The sequence below is a fragment of the Nipponia nippon genome, unplaced genomic scaffold, assembly GCF_047370975.1.
Source record: "Nipponia nippon isolate SJK-2023a ecotype South Korea unplaced genomic scaffold, ASM4737097v1 scaffold_16, whole genome shotgun sequence".
Lineage (NCBI taxonomy): Eukaryota > Metazoa > Chordata > Aves > Pelecaniformes > Threskiornithidae > Nipponia > Nipponia nippon.
The window spans coordinates 10029061-10044563 of NW_028262332.1; the positions used below are offsets into that span (position 1 = coordinate 10029061).

The following is a 15503-nucleotide window of genomic DNA, read 5'->3' on the forward strand; positions in this document are numbered from 1 at the left end:
AGTGAGAGCGGGGTCACTGGAGGGCCTCACTAACGGCTCAAGAAGGGAGTTACGCATTGAGTTCAGTTTTACTGGTCTTGATCTAAGATCTCAGACTGTTCCTCTGCAGTCAGTCAAGTAACTATTTATCGAGTCCAGAAGCTGGCTTAAAGTTTATTTTTGTTCTGTTTTTGTTTGTTTTTCCTTATAATGGAACGCCACTCTTTCCCTTGTGTTCTTTAAAAAACTGTTTAAAAACAAGTTGGTAAAAATGATGGAGACTTTTTTTTTTTTCCTCCCCTGAAATCATTGGAGTCGATCATAATGGAATAAGCAAGACTGGAAATAACGTGACTGTTCTTTTAAGATCTCTTTGGCCCGAGACACGAATGTGGCTGAGAACAAAGCCAGGTTGCACACAGGGAAGGACACTTCATATTGCAGTTTGTGAGTGTTGCAGTCTTTTGCTGACGTACTTTGATTTGTAGACTTATGGATGCAAAATAGAGAAGCTTCTGTCTGAAGCCCAAAGCTAAAGCAAACCCAGAAATTATCTCATTATCGAGTGTTACAGATAATGCAGACTGAACACGCAGAGCTGAATAAATAATGGGCCGTGGTGGTGTGAACTTTAGATTAGCCCCGCGAGAGCCCAAGGCTGTTTCTGCAGGAGAGGTGTGGTGTCAGCATGTCACAAACCGGTGTCTGGAAGTTTCCTCCTAACTGTAGAGCTCCCCAGAGCTTTGTTCTGGGATCGCTTTCTGGACTGCGGCCCCTCGGTGTCCTGCAGGTCCGAGCTACAGCTTGCTCTGCGGCCAGAGGGAATTTCCAGTAATTCCCAGCCCAGTGCTTTCCTCCCCAGTACAGCTGTCAGCCTGGGGCATTGCAGCTCTGGTGTGCAGACTGCAGGGCTCCTGGGGTGGCTGCGCTCAAGAATTTCTGCAGGAAGCATGTGACAGATGGCCAGCAAACAGCGCGGGTGCGAGCCGAGACCCGCCGGGACGCCGGCGAGGCACAGCCGAGAGCAGCTCGCCTTCTCCCGAGGCGCAGCGTGGAGACGGGTTGGAGGTCGGGTGGTAGGACCTTGTTCACCTTGGAGTGGCTGTGTTTCAGCCCTGCTAATAATGATGAGTAAAAGGGTGATTTGTGGTACGTGTGGGTGCTGCTGCGCTCCCCACCCGCGCCTGCTTCAGCTGGTGGGTGCTCTTTGTGATGGATACGCTCGACTGCTCGACCAAACCTGTCATAGTTTGGTTCAGGCTCCCGGAGGAAGTAAAGGTCTAGGCTGTGACTGGGTCATGAACTTCTCTAGTTCCAACCTGTTCTTTGAAAACCCACACAGGAACAGGGCGACATGGTGAGCTTTGATGTACATGAGCCTGGAAACCGGAACAGCGATCATGCGATTAACACATGAATAGCAGGTGGTTCTTCCAAGACTAATTTGGTCAAGGAACAAAGGAGGTTGTGGGTACAAGGAGTCTCTTACTTACCTTTTCCGTCACACGTAATTTGGCTACGAGCCAACCACTTTATTCCATAAATATGACAGCCTGAGTGAGCTTTTTTTTGAGCTCTCCCTGCTAAGCAGCTGGCTGCGTGGCGGTGATCTCCCCTTGAGTTGGGACGCCTCTCAAGGTTACTCCTCGAGGTTGAGAGACCCCTTACCAAGTGCAGATCTTTGGTAAATGTCCGATATTGTGCATAACCTGGAATTGCAGGGCATTAAAATTTTGTATTGGTAACTTTGAATCATTATTATATCCTCTGTGCAGTAAGTAATAGATTGAACCTTGCCATTGGACTTTGTTAAGCCTCACTTTTACAACATCCTACTTCAATAAAACCACTTTTGCTGTTACCTTTGGCGGTGGTTCTTTTAGCAGGCCAAATCTGCTCTGCGAGACTCCTGCAGCGGCAGTTGAAGAAAGCAGGGCTTCTGCGTTGCGGTTCGTTGCTTTACTGCACAGACTTCCCAGCAGCCCTCTGCATCCAGATGCAGCGGTGCATACCAAGGAAAAAAGTACACGTCCGTAGCAAATCACAAAAAAGAAATGTTTGCCAAATGCCCGAATGTTCCTCGAGAGAGACCTTGGGGCTAAGTTGCTTGGAAGGCAGTGGGAAGCGATTCCCCGGTCTTCTTTTGCAAAGGTGGCCAAGTAGCTACTGTCAGCATGCCCCGAATCTCGGGTCTGCGATTGCACACCAAGGTAGGCAACCCCCAGATGAAATAACGGGGAAGGCGCCGTGAAGATCCAAGTACTCTCATTCTTGGTCATTGCCAGCGCTTGGACGCCTTGCAGTGCCCGGGTGGTGTGATCCTACCAGCGGAGCGGGGGAAGCGAGGTCCCTTTGAAGTCACGCTGGCACGGAAGAGGAATTAATTTTCAAATGATTCGTTTTATGATGTAATAATTTGAACATTTTAGATCTACATGAGTGGAGCAGTGTTTGGCACCTTTACGGCACTTTTCAAAGCATTTTCCAACTGGAGCTAATTAAACCTCACAACATCCCCAGGAGACTGCAGAATAAGTAAGATTTTGGTAATGGTTCAGAATGTAAATTCAGTGTTTTTAAAAATGAGTTGGTTTTTTTTTTTTTTTAAAGCTTTTAGGATTACTTTGCCAAAATATTTTTTCTCAAGGAGCTGAGATTCTAAAAGTTTCTTACAAGCTCAAGGGGAGCCAAGCTACAACTGAGGGAGGGAGGAAGAGGCAGAATCAATGTTAGATTGAGTATATGCAAAGAATAAGCTGGGGGGGGGGGTCCCCCATTTAGTTTAATTGAAAAACCTGGCATTTTTAACAAAGGGGGGGGAACCAAACTTTGTAGAATACAAAAGTAAGGAGACAAGGGAAGCTGAACTTTCTGCTTTTCAAGAGTCAAACAAGTGGCTTGTTATGATATTTGCCAGAAATCTTTCGTGGTGAGCAGGTACTTGCAAACAGTGCCCCATCGGGGAAGTTCATAGTCTTCTGGATTTTTTTACTCTTTCCAAATTCCTCCACGCTGGGAGGGATGGATCAGGCTCCAAAATGTGTTAAGTCTTCCCTTCTTACTACATAGGTGGCTGTGACTCTCAAATCTTTTGAAATTTTCATTTCAGCATTCCTTCGTGCCAATTCCATCCTGAACAGCGAGAGCTGCTGGTTTGTTCCCTGTCTTTTTTTTTTTTCTTTTTTCCCCTTTCCATGTTTGGGCTTTAAATATTGCTGTTATACTTACTGGGTTAAAAATGGCCTCAAGAATGATTAGGAAAAATACTAGAAATACCAATTTGGGAGAGTGTGTCCATCCCAGACCCATTCCAGACCCATGCCCCTTCGGAGAACCTCCCCCAGGAGCCCTGCTCAGCCCAGAGCTTTCCGGGTGTCTGGGCAGCGGAGAGGCTCCGGCTGCGTTGCGCAGACTTGAGACCGGGGATGGCGGTACGTGCGGTGGCAAAGCTGCCTTGGCCTGTTGTTCCGCCTGTGAATGTACGAACGAGACGGAAGTGTTGGAGCTTCACCTTGTTAACTCTTCAGAACATGACACCAGCTGGTGTTTTGGGTGCCTGTTAAATTCCACATGAAACGTGCCACCTACATTAAACTTATTTTTTTAACATGTTGATGGATTGATTGCTTGGGAAGAAAAAGGAGGAATTCTGTCTTGCGATGCTGGTATCATTCTGATGCGGGGATATCCTCGATCCTCTGTTTGCACTGGTGCAAAGTCAGAGCAAGCGCATGGTAGGAGAATCAGGCCCTCTGTGGTTAAGCCTCGCTAAGAGTTGGGTAAAACGCCTCTTTTTACGTCCTTGAAGGGTCATTCAGCAATGACTGACAAGGAGCGCCAGGAGGAGAGCACAGCCTTCTCGCTCCCAGGCTTTGGCTCTAGTAAGCAGACTGTATTGCCCACTACGAGCCCTTGAGTGATTTGAAGGAGCTGTCACTTCACACTGAGGTGCCCATCAATTAATTACTAGAAGGCGCTGTCTTTCCTCCTTCCCTTGCGTGGAGCTGAGCTTGCAGTGCAGAGCTGTATGGTTTCAGAAGACAGTTGTGATGGTTCCTATGGGGATAAAGAGGAATATTCCTACTATTATGGACTTTGTGATTCCTGTTGTTCTTATGTGGAAAGTACTACAGTGATGTGCAGCAGCATAAAACCCTGAAACAGATGCTGGACAGGATTTGTTCTCCGGTGACGGGCAAGGTTGGAGCCAGTGGAGGCACAGGCTTCAGAGAACCAGCACAGAGAGGACCATTGCAGACCGAGCTCCTGGAGAAATAAATATTTGTGTGGATAGAGCAGCCCGCATCCCCGGGCGTGTACGAGATGCTCCTTTCTGCTATCCCAACTTAACAGCTGAAGAGTCGCAGTGGAGGACTTGAAAGAAAGGGGAAGGAGGTTTCCAAAAAAGAGAATGATTTGAGCAAGGGTGGATATATTTTCACTTTCAGTATTACACAGTAAGCAATGCTCAAAAATGTGGCCGGTGCTACGAGCACAATGGCAGACGGCAAAGTTGGTTGAGTGCTGAGGAGTATTGGGCTCAATGACAGTAAAAGGCTCAGAAATGTACTATATAAATGTGCATTTTCTATTATTAATGTTATTTTTAAACACATCTCTTGAGCCTTTGCCATCTCCTAGGGAAGAACTCGTTTGCCCAGATCCTAGAGTGAGTTTCTACCCTGGGCACCTCGCAGTGCTGGTGCAACTGGCCCAGGCTGGGAAGCCGAATGACCCGGTGCCCCAGCCCGAGGGCTCCCCAGGGAACGGCCTCGGGGTTCCTCAAAGGCAGGCGCCGTGCTGTGCCAGCAAGCTCAGCCTGCTCCCGGGGGTGCTCCAAAAGCTGAGCCCTGTGCTTGGGTCTGTACAGCGTCAGGATCAGGATTGCCGTTTCCCATAAAAGCAAGCTGCGGACAGGTTCTGATCCGTCTGCCGGGGTAAGTCTCAAACAGGCACGAGGAACAGACGGGAGAAGAGACCGGCCCCTTACCCTAAAGGGCCTTACCTGGCCGAAAGCTCATTGTAATTCTTCCCAGGGTCCTCCTAAATCTCTGCTTTTGTTTCTTTCCCTCCTGGGGAGGTAGGAGACGGCATTTACCACCAGCTGCGGAAAATAGCACGGCACGTGTACTTTCATCAGGAATGGCTTTGGCTATTCTGGAGCCTCTAGCACACACAGATAACGTCCTGTTCCCGTGAAGATGTTGCTGGAAAATATGAAGCCTTGTTATCTTTCTGCGTTTTTATTTAGCCAAACAAGGTTTCCATAGCTCCTGGACAGCTCTGCTGCTGGGGGGAAAAAAAACCCAACCCTCTCATTTCTTCACCTGCCAACTCTCTGCACTAATTTTGTCTTCCTGCTTCAAAGCAGTCATCGTGCCCAGAAAATGTCAGTTCAAAGCGAAGTTTTGTCCAGTAATGAGCCGGTGAAAATTGTTTAGCGTAAGATCTTCTTGTGCAGCTATCAAAACCGTGCTTAGGTGAGAGCAGGGCTGGGCTGCTGGGGTCTGCTCGGAGCTCTCGCTCGGGTGGCTTGAAATCGAGACTGCGTGTGCTGCGCTTCAAGGCTCGTCTGCGTGCTGGTTTGCCACGGGAGTAGCTCTAAGGTAACACAGATGAAAGCAGCATCCCTGCATCTCCCGCATGTTTCTCAAGCAATACATTCATCTACTGGGAAAAAAAAGGCCACGTAACTTGCACAAGGGCTGTATAAACACGACGCTTTTCGGAGCTGATGGATGTCGGGTTTTGGAGAGCCTCTTCCCCCGCTGACCTCCACCCCACACTCCACGGGCTGCAGAGAGCCTGCTCCAAAAACGTCCGATGTTCCCCCCGCTGGGGAAGTGGGCAAAAGGGAGTTGTTCCTCCGCCGCTGGCCCCGCTCCTGCCAGCGCTCAGCCACGAGACGGGGGCGGGAAGGGCCGCATCCCGGCCTTGGATGCGCAAGGCTGTAGTAAATCAGAGTCTCTAATACCTCCAAGAGCCAACTTTCCCCTGCATGGAAAATGCCGTATGTAACACCAAGAGACAAATACCAAAGTCCTTAGCTGGTTCTTTTAAAAAAAAAAAAAATCTCCCATTGGTCCTGGTGAGAGTTTTGCCTGAGTAAGGACGTCAAGATTATGCATGCTAATTAAACGAACCACCCATCCCTTCAGAGCCTGCTCTCTGCTGGGAATTCCCCTCTGAGTAACTTGCTCCCAGTGAGGAAAGGAGTTGCATGAAAAATTTCCCAGATGGTGAATCCGTTAGAGAAAATCACAATCTGTTTGTGGCTTTTTCAAGAAAAAAAGAGCACAGGAGACGCTGTGGAATAAATTTGTTGTTGCAAACCATTTGCTCAGTAATGGGGAGAATTTAGATGGGCAAAGAGCTTTTTTTTTAGAGGAGTCTTATCTCCCTGCCTCTAAAAATGAGCAATGGTTTAAAAAATAAATTACAGCGATGTATATTTTAAAAGCCTAATGCGGTTACTTTAATGATGCCTGTTCATTTATTCTGACATGAAGGGTGTCTGAAGCCGCCGGGGGACGGTGGCCTTGCCCATGCAAACCTCCGAAGGCACAATTGCCGCTCTGTGCTGCGCCCGGCTTTGTGTACCCGCCCGGCACAAAGGAGCCGTTTCACACAGAGCCGCCGCGTCCTGGCGAGTCTCCTGCCAGCGTCCCGGCGCACGGGGACCCACGCAGCCCCGGGACCCCGGTCCCCGGCCAGCCCCGCTGAGCGAGCGCAGGGCTGCCCCTAACGCCGTCTGTGATTTGGGGCCAAAGCCAGCCCCAGCCGGGGAGGGGGCTTGCGGCGGGTGATGGAGCAGCCTTTGGCTGGGGAAAGGCATTTGGGCTGGGGCAGGCGTTGGCAGAGCCCGGCAGCGGTCCCGGGCAGGAGCTGCCTGCACGTCCCCGGGATGGACGGTGCCGCCTCGTTGCAGGCTCAGCAGAAGGGAACGCGTGCCCACGCGCCTGCCAGCCCCTTCGCCATCGCTGCCCGGGTGCCTCGAGGTGCCAGGCTGCACCCCGGGGGCTGCGGTCGCTGCTCCTTCCCGCCAGCCCTGCTGGAAGGGGACGATGTCGGGGGGGACCGGCGGGTGGCTGGCACTGGGGAGGACTTGGATCCCTGCTTCATCCAGCAGAGCCCGAGACACCGCACGCCTGTACGCAGCCTGGCTTTGCTGCGTTACCGATGTGCCTGGATGCATTTCACTTAAAATCTGAATTTCATAAAAAGCTCCAAGCCAAGAATTCTTCTTCCAAGGTTTTCTTTTTTTTTTATTTAAACTTCAAATGAACACTGCTTAATAGTTTCTTGGAAACGCGTTTGCTTGCAGTTATGTGCAATGTAGGCACTGTTACTTCCTTCTTTTCCATGTGAGGCTGACTGCAAACTGTCTGGTGGCAAACACGAAACCCGGCGTTGTGCAATGCAGCGGGGCTGGGGCCGAGGCCGGCGAGCGGGCAGCAGCGTCCACGGCTCCAATGGACTGAATTTCAAACGCGAGGTTTTCTTAGCAAAACCGATGGTGAATTCTTCTCATGCATACATTGATTTAATCAGCCAACGTCCTTTTAATAACCCAGTCCTTAGTGCTAAGAATTATGTAAACACGCGCTGTCTCAGTTTTGCCAGGTTCGGTTTAGGAGAGATTTATGTGCCTTCAGGATTTGTGCAAGTTGCTGAACTTCAAGGACTGAGAGTCCGGCGCGAGTCGCGACGGGGACTTGCACGCAGCTCTGGTGTACGCCAGCCTTTCCTAATGAACCAAGCTGGTAGTGCTGATTTGCCAACAAATTTCCTATTTACTGTTCACCAGAGCATCAGTTGTGACAAATAAACAGAAGAAGGCAGCATTTCACTGAAAGCATTTTATGTACTGATTAAGACACTATACAAAGAGAGCTCCTCTGGGTACATGGGAAGGCTTGGTTGCAGAGAGCTATTGCTGTGCTTAAAGGGGCTGCTGCTGGGGCTTTGCAGGCCAGCCAGGTCAGAAACCACAGAAATACATGCATTGCTGAAATCTGGCTGTCCACAGCCAGGGGAGCGTGCTTGGCTTTGCAATAGCAGGGGGGTGGTTTCCACAGAGATTGTTTGTTTAAATTATGCCTATATTCACACATTGTGAACGCCTTCAGAAAGGGATGAACGCGGTGCCTGGTTTTGAGAAAACACAGGATAATTTTTATGATCAGTAACGACATGATAGCATTGTGCTACAATAAGGGCAAAGCAAATTTCACGCTTCAAGGGCTGTAACTGCTTACCAGAGAGGGCAGGAGGGGACTGATGCTGCTTTTTCTGTTCTTTGGGAATGTTGGGCATGCATGAAAGGGCTGTAGGATTTTTGGTCTCTTCCTCTAAAGCATCAAGCACCAACAAAGAGCTGAAGCAAGAACCGAGACCTGTAACCTGGTTATAGCTCTGGATAAACGTCTGGTTCTGCTGGAGTCAATGGCGAACTCTCAGTGCTTTCAGTGAGGTCAGGATTTCACCTTGTGTTCTTCTCAAACAAAACTGCCTGTTCTTGGGGAAATAAATAAAACATTTGAAAGCGATGCTCATAAGGTCAAGTTGCAATGTGCATACGTACAGAAGATGTACGTTGCTTTGCGGCGGTGCGTAGCACAAGAAATTTGAGGCCAAATCCTGAAGTCCCTCATTTCAGGCCACTGCTGTGGGTTTTTTCCCAGGCTGACTTTGCTGCCGGTGTCGGTCCCGCGTTGCTGCCGTGCTTCCCGGCTTGCCTAGAAGCACCCGCAGCCTTTGCGAGCAGCACGTGGATGGGACCGGCAGGAGGAAGCTGGGTTTGCTTTTCCTATCTGAACGGCAAGCACGAGGGGTTGAGTTCAGCCCAGGTGTGCAAGCTGCCCCTCCCTGGGGGGGCCGAAAGCCCCCAGCGCACCAAGACGCGAGCGGGACGGACCCCTGCGGCTCAGCGCCCGCGGAGAAACCACCCCGCCGCTGCGGGTCCCGCTGGGCAGCCGCACCCGTCGCCCTCGGCTTGTGCTCTGCGTCGCTGGTTGACACGGCGCAGCAAAGCCGCAGAGGACAGAGATGGGCGACGGCCGGGTTCGTTCGCAGCCTGCCCGTGACCTTGAACATCTTTTACATCCTTCCAGCGCATGATGCGGGGGAGAACGCAGCGGCGGGGGCGGTGGCACAGTATCGAAACGTTTGTTCAGCAATTGCTGCAAAAAGAAAACTTGCTTCAATCTGCAGAGATGCCAACTGAATTTTGTTTTGGTTTGGTATTTTGGAGGCCAGCCAAAAGCGGGATGTTGGGAAGTCTTCAGCAGCTACTGCCTGCTTGTTCCATACCAAGCATAACTTTGTATATATTTTTATCGGCAAACTCGGTCCCACGCGTCCTGATGGGCAAACAAGAGCCCTGGCCGCAGGGCTGCTCTTCCAGGGCGCTGGAGAGAGCAGAGCCGTTTTCCCTCCCTATTTTCTTAAGTCAGAGCTGCAGGAGCTGGCCTGCAAAGGTATCTTTTTTTTTCCCTGCCAGCTGCCAGCTGCTAAGAGGAATAGCAAGTGGTTGATTTGATTGGAGAGGGAAAGAAAAACAAGTTCCATACCCGTTGGGGTCCCTGCTCCTCGGTCTCAATACAGGGGAGATTTCAGCGCGGTCCTGGCTGCGATCCTGCAAAGGTTGCGGTGAATTTAGGGTATTACTTTTTGCATTTCATGTGGGGATGAGGCGCGTTTCTGCTTTGTCAGCAGAAGGGCCTGCTCTCTCCCTTGCACAATAGAAAGCTGCTGGGTATAAATAGCCTTTCATGCCTGTCACCTCGGTGACTTTAATGGCGATGCCCTGATTTAAGCCCTGCTTCCAGAAGATGCTTCAGGTGTGTGCTCTCCCCACGGGACTGAACACGCATTTAAATTAAACGCCTCTTTAAGATGCTCTGAGCGGCGACGCGCTAAGCCCGTGTTTTAGCGCTTTCCAGAGCTGGGACCGGCACGGGGGGAGGGAGAACTGAGCCCCTTGTTGCTGTTTAAGCACTACAACTGTTGCCTTCACAAAGGATCGGTGCTCAGAACAGGGAGACTTCTTAAGAGTGTCTGACAAATATATGTACATTTGGGGACCGTGAGCCTTGAATTCGTAATACGGTGAAGGGTATTGAACATGACAGAGCTCCACGGAGGACAGAGCCGACGCTCTACCTGCCTGCCTCAGCAGGGCCGGCTCCAGCAAGCCCCCGGGATCGCCGGGGTGGGATGGCGGCCGCTGGTGGGGGACGGGGCGGGCGCCCAGCACCCAGCGGGCAGGGAGCGGGTGGGTGCTCTCTCCTGTCTCCCTTGGTCATCTCCTGCCTCTTCACGGAGAGCTTCGCAGCTCGCTCTCATCACTGTTTTCCAGTGCTTACCACAGCGCAGCCCCAGTATCATCTGGGGTCAGTAAGCATCAGCAATTTAATACTAATAATGAAATGATTTCTCTTGGGGCATTTAAGGTGCGGGCTGGGCCGGGTGCAGAATCCCGACCCGAGCGACAGGAGGTCTGTGTCGTGACAAGCTGGGCAGAAGCACCCTGCCGGGGTGACCCAGTCCCACCTCTTCCCTTGCCCCCTTGCCCTGCCTGCATCCCGGTTGCCCCTTTGTTCCCAAGAAAAGCATCCGAGGTGACTATGGATGCCTTCCTAAATGCTCATCGTCACATTATCCATCAGATACATATTTACAATCATTCATTAAATTAGGATGTACGTTTCATTCTTCTTTCTTAGAATATTAATGCCTACTCCTGGCTGAAATGCCATATGAATATTCATTAAAAAATCAATCAATTCCTGTGCCAGGAATGATGTCATTTGAGCAATAACTGAAGCAGTAATCGAGCATGCTATGAAAAAACGATGAATGCCATCAGATCTAATGTTTATTGAACTCCGTGTGGGTAAATCACAGCAGGTTTTTTTCTGTGCTTTTGTGTGCATAAACTGGTGCTCCGGTTCCTCCTTCTGCCTGGCGCCAGCGAGCCCGGCCGGGAGCGGGGAGCCCCTCGGAGCAGGTACGAGACGTCCCGCAACGCCGGGTGAGTCTGGGGGCTGGGCGGGACGTCTCGTCGCGGCAGAGCTCCTAATGAAGAGTGGATTAGAAATTTGTCTTACAACAATGGGAAACAAAAGCTCTCAAACCTGTTGTGGGAAACCTGGAGAATTAATAGGCTGAAGTCTTCTTTCCAATAGATCTTTGGCTGGCGAAGCTCTTTCTCATCACTTAGAGCAGTGTCCTGAGGGAGTTGAAGTGATGGCTTTTCTTGAGTTGTCCTCTCCATTTTTAATGGTGGAGCTACCGGGGCAGATACAGAATAAAGAGTAACAATGCGCTTTGGGAGGGATCATTATTACTCTAAATTTTCTCGAATTGAGACTTTCTCCACAATAGCAAAGGAGCTGTGCCAGCGCACGGGCTCTGGCTGTGGCTGCCGTGATAAGACCATGCTCTGGTTGTGTGGGAAATATTAAGAGTTTTGGCTTGAATTCAGCGGCAGGAGTCGCTTTGGAAATCTTGTGTGTGCAGTGCACCAACCTTGCAATAGAGGTCATCGTCAGGGTCTGCTCTCTGCCGCAGCTGCCGTATTAAAATCCTCCATCAACTCTGCAGAACGAATTACATGGCGCATTTATCCTGGGGAGAAGTTGGTTTGATTGTAACTATACATATTTTCTAAGATAACTTTAATAGGCAAGATTGTCACCCAAAGAAATTTACATTTTTCCTGTGTAGCAGAGGGAGGCATCAAACGCAATAATTTTTTTTTCTTTTATTTTTTTCCCCTCCTGATTTCTGCCAAAATTGATACAAAAATAGCCTGAGTTTAAAAAAAAATGAGCAAAACCTTGCTTGAAACTGACAGTCAGCCATCAGTTTTGTTCTGCCGAGAGCAGCGCGAGCTCCTGGCCGCGTCTGCGGTGCTTCAGGGGCTGCTGTGTGCACTCAGTTATCTCCTCGCAGGAGCTCAGCCCTGGCAGGAACCGGAGCAGTGAGAGGCTCCTCCAGAGTAGAAAGGAAAATTAAAATGTGTTTTCTGATGGGACTCGGGGCTGCTGGAGCCATTCTCACTGGGTGATGGGATGCCACCTTTACAAACAACTGAAAATCTGGACACAATTCTCTCCTCAAAAATCTCTTCTGTTACATTGGATGCTCCTGATTTGACAGTGCAGAGGTCGGGGATGGCATGACTGCCCAAGAGGGTATGCCCCGACTGCCTTTGGCCACAGCCAGCAGGCAAATACGTGGCTCCTCTCGTTTTTCTGAGTATCTGGGGGGTTGTGCCACGTTTTATTGGCACTTACACCCGGCCAGCCCCTGCAGAGCATCCTCTACCTGTATCGTTATGCAGGCGCGAAAGGCACCCCAGGACGCAGGGCGCTTTTCCCGCTCGTCATTCCCTGCCCGCCTGTCTCCCTGCTGAGAGGTTTGGCCTGATCCTGTATTTGCTGAGCACCTCCCAGTTCCCATCCTCTCCTCTCCCCGGAGAGGCTGGGCTGAGTGGGCAGAGGAGGTGGGAGAGGAGCTGGCAGTCGGGTGCTGTTTTCTCAGGGCATTCTCACAGTATGTTGGAGCTAAATATTTAGGAAATTTCATAGTCATAAGCCATTAAAATTCTTACCGTGAATTAAGTTATCACTTAATCATTCAGAAGATCACCTTGATCGCTCAGAATAAAAATCCACACTATCTCATGTCCAGCAGCAATATTTCAGGAGACATCGGGGTCAAGCCCAGAGCTGCAGGGAGGCAGGGCTGCTCCATCCCCTCTGCCCCGGCCCATCCGCACGGAGCTGTCACTGGAGCAGCCAGGAGCCCAGGTCTGCTGGCTTAGCTGTCCACATGCTAACGTTAACGGATAAAACCTTCGGTGGGTGTCGGTATTGGCATTAGCCCCTTTCCAGTGGCGAAAGAGCCACTTGCCAGCGGCGCCTGCCGGTGTCACCGGATCCTGGGCTCCCGGCGGAGGAGCAGCGGGGAGCCAAGGTTAACCACGTCCACCTCCAGCACTGCAGCATCAACTCATGAATCATGGCTCTGACAAGAGTGACTTGCTGCATCAGTCACAGCACAGACACTTCAAACCAAAACGTTCTTCTACGGAAAGGCAGGGGAAACGCAGAGCGATGATGCCGGTCTCTCATTTACATGCTTAGCTTAGAAAAATTAAATGCCCGACTTCATCTCGGGCAGTTTCACACCCTCGCTGAGGACATCACCGTCTCCCGCAGAGCAGACGTGTGGCCACCCGCGCCCCTTGCCACCTGGCCGGAGTTATTTGCCCCTCCAAAGGTGACCTGAGCTGCTTGATTTAAGGCATCTTGCTTGTGTTTCTGTGCATCTAAATCACAAAATGGTGAGGGCTGGAAGGGAATCTGTAGGGAGACGCTGAACACCATTTATTTGCTCAGCGGTCAACTGAGCGGTCAACTTTAAATTAATTAAAATTATTATCCAAGAAAGACTTTGAAAAAGTGATGGTTGTATCAAAAAAATGAGACATACTGTGTGACAAGCCTGAGACAGCCTGCAGGGAGTTCTGGTTTGAGAGACATCACAGGGTGCTGCTCGGTGTCCCCAAAAGCTCCAGGCTGGCTGCAGACACCCCTCCACATCGCCAGGGGCACACAGAGCCCAGCTTCCCCCTCTCTGCTAAACCAGAAAGGGACGCTCCTTTCCTCCGGTTCGAAACTCTCTTAAAGCACGCAGGTGACCCCAAATGCAGCGCCCTGCGGCGGGGGCTGGTCCTAACGAGAGTCCTCGCAGCCACCGCGGCGCTTGGTACAGGAGTTCCTGCACTAACGAGTCGTATTCTCACACGGCCAAGTGCAAGGAGATGCATCTGGGAGCAGGAATCACCGTCAGACCCTAAAGAGAAAGCAGGCAGCCAGAGAAGGACTCGTAACGTCCTGTGAATTGTGCCAGTTCAGGTTAAATACAATTTCTGAGCAGAAAAGGCAATTACATATCAAAATCATTTACAAGAAGAGGTTCTATCCACCACCGCGTTGGGTCTTCGAGATGAAAGCAGATATTTTTGTGAAAATTTTATTTTAACGCTGCTCCTGGGAAAAAAGTCTGCAGTCTGAGTCTAGGGAGGTCAGGAGCCTTCCAGCATCAGAGCCCAGCAACTTCAGCCTAACCAAGGCGTGTAGTCCCTGAGCACGAATTAACGGCCAGAGGGAAAATGCCTCCCAGGACTGGGTTTTCTCTTCTCCTGCCTGGGCAGTCACCATACCATTATATAATAAATAACTACCAAAACAGGCCAACGATACATTATTATTTTCGTTATTGTCCTACTCTCACCTCGTGGGAGGCCCAGCTGGAAACAAGCGGTGCCTTGCTCTTCTGGAGCAATTCTCACGACAAGATCGGAAGGATTTCTGTATTTACAAACAAGTAAAGCCTTCTTACACACGACCTTGTACCAGTTTGGTGAGGATAACGCGGCCACCTTGGAGACACTCTCATTTCTGTTTGTTTTAACTTATTCCTAATCATTTTAATGTAAACCAAATAAGCCTGGTTGTAGTCAAAATAATCCCTGTTTGCACCGTGTCAACTGTGTGGTCTAGGGCAATGCCCCAGCCTTGCGTAGATATCGAATGTAAAGAACTCACAACTTTATTTACTTTATTTATAAAAGATAACAGCTCTTACATCTGATTCCATTGCATCGGCTCCCTGCGAGCGCTGTCGTATCCCGTCAGGGACTTCACCGCGTTACTGGGGACGCTGATGCGGGGAAGCCCTGCCCAGAGGCGCGAGGTGGCAGAGCCCGCCGGCGGTGTTTCCCGTTTTCTGGTCGGCATTACGCGGGCTGGAGCCGAGGGAGGGTTGGGATAGCTGGGGCTGTCGCACCACGTTCAAAGCTGGAAAGGAGAATACCCGGGGGAGAAAAAATAACTGAGCTGAACGGCCACCAAAGACAACAAGCGAAAGGCTTTCTTGGGTCAGAAATTGTCTCGCCGGGTCCTGCAGCTTTGGCTGAGCAAAGATTTCAGGGGCTGGTCCCGAAATGCGGTGTTAGCACCCCGTCCCTCCTCAAGCGTCATGGGTGACAGCAAGGTGCGGCGAATGCGCCGTTCATTGTCCCATCACGGCTGATGGCGCCTGGCAATCGCAATTACTGATGTTACAAATGGGCTGCAATGACAGTTATCTCCCAGGGTCACGGTCTGGTTCAGAGAGCTCAGACACCGTCAAAATGCCAATTCTCAGCCCCGGGCCTCCTGGGAGGTCTCTGCGGGGCTGACACGAAAACATTGCTGGGCTGAATGAGACCCCCCGTGACCCAGGAGAGATTTACCACAGCAGGGTTAAAGCTTTCCCAGTGAAATACATGCCAGCGAGACTCCCTAATGGGAGCAGAGTGTAATTCCGGAGTGGGAAGTGAAATGAAGACACCACAAAGCGGTCAAGGAGCAGAGGAGCAAGAGACTAACGAGGCAGAGCCAGCAGATAAATTCCCGGGATGGCCACAGTTGTCATTTAACCTCTTTATCTCCATTTTCCAAAGGGGA

The 15503-nt window shown here is 50.6% G+C and overlaps 1 protein-coding gene across 1 annotated transcript in view; it reads left to right on the top strand.

Moving 5' to 3' along the window:
• NACC2 (NACC family member 2) overlaps nucleotides 1-15503 on the top strand; it is an 89971-nt gene that overhangs the window by 5497 nt on the left and 68971 nt on the right. The window lies entirely within an intron of this gene.